The sequence below is a fragment of the Perca fluviatilis genome, chromosome 5 (genome assembly GCF_010015445.1).
Source record: "Perca fluviatilis chromosome 5, GENO_Pfluv_1.0, whole genome shotgun sequence".
NCBI lineage: Eukaryota > Metazoa > Chordata > Actinopteri > Perciformes > Percidae > Perca > Perca fluviatilis.
The window spans coordinates 43,298,556-43,300,053 of NC_053116.1; the positions used below are offsets into that span (position 1 = coordinate 43,298,556).

Here is a 1,498-nt window from a genome sequence, read left to right on the forward strand (position 1 = left end):
CCTAAGGGTACACGTACCCCCATTTGAGAAACACTGCTCTATGGTACCAATTAAATCTGGGAATTTCTAAAATGTGGACAACCAATTACTGTTTATATACCCATAATGCATGTGTAATGATCAAATTCAATGTGCTATTTATTCCATAGAAAATGAAGTGGATGGAGAGACGGTACACCTGGGCTTAACTGACTCAATGCTAGACCATCTATTCAAAGACTCGCGTTCAAAAAGCAGGCCAAGTTCCTTCAAATAGTACGACAGATGCAGGAGCGCACACGGACGAGGCCTGTTCCACTCAAAGCAACACACAACCCAACACGGGTAGGTCTGGGCGCACTCACATCCATCTACACACTGTCCCGTAACGGCTACTCACAGCACAGGTAGTCTTAGGTCTCCCACCTTCCTTCCACCTTGTTACCCTCTCCTTCACCATGTCACTAGCTGATGTGTGGTGACCTTTATTGCACTATAGTTGCTAAATACTCTGTAATCCTCTTTCCCTCGGGGTCAATTCCTTAATTGTCTTTCTTTGTCTTTGTCTTTCTGCAGCTGTTGGAGGAGGTGGGTCGTGTACACTCCACAGCGAGCATTGGCTTCACTGATGGCTTTAACCAGATAGTTCCCAGTGTTTGCCCTGGCTCAAGGAAAATCTCCACTAGCTAAACAGTACTTGGAGGCCAGAGAAGAAGCACTCACCGAGAATCTACAAGGTACCTACAAAAAGCTTATTTTGAGAGTACTCACACTTTGACAAGCGCAAGGCAAGAAAATCAGACAATTCAAAGTGCATAATCAGATTTTGTGTGTGTGTGTGTGCAAGCTACTGGATACCTAAAATTTCCTTCGGGATAAATTAAGTATCTATCTTGATTCTCTTCTAGGAATGGACTTCAGAGCGGTGTTCATCCTCCTGTCAATCATTTTTAAAATGAGTGTGGATCATCACATCATGATTGGAGAGGTATGCATCTCTAGCACTCTAGTTTTTCGGTTTTCTTTTTTTTGGGGGGTGTCCATCGACTATCTCTCTTTTTTGACCAAACGTGTTTGCATCCCTGTCTGCTTTGTTGTATTCTTCAGGGTGAACCCAACACACCATTCCCAATTGTCCAGGTGACCCAAGAAGACTGGAAGTCCACATTTGGGGGACGTAGCTGTTGTTCCCTGAAGGTAGACGGGGTCGAGGTGTGTGAAGGCATGAAGGTAGAGGAAGCAACGATCTCATCGTTTTATTCTTATTTTGTGTTTGATCTTGAATACCAACCCAAAAAAAGAACACTCAGATTCATCCAGCGATGTATTGTGAAAATGAATGTGAAGGGAGTGTATTTCACTTTGAAAAAAGGAATTCTCTCACCATGCAACACATCCACAACAAAAACATCTTGTGTGGCATACTTGACATTGTTAACGGTTACTTCTGAAACATGTATAACTTTATCTTCACTTAAAGAAACATCAGTGAAATATTGCTCTAGAGCACACTGGAGAG

At 42.9% G+C, this 1,498-nt stretch overlaps 1 long non-coding RNA gene across 1 annotated transcript; it reads left to right on the forward strand.

The window, feature by feature from the left end:
• The first annotated feature begins 291 nt into the window (after window positions 1-291).
• On the forward strand, window positions 292-1,229 carry LOC120559613. Its single transcript, XR_005639335.1, has 4 exons — window positions 292-324; window positions 556-716; window positions 888-967; window positions 1,087-1,229. It is a non-coding gene; the product is annotated as an uncharacterized LOC120559613 (long non-coding RNA).
• The last annotated feature ends 269 nt before the right edge of the window (window positions 1,230-1,498 follow it).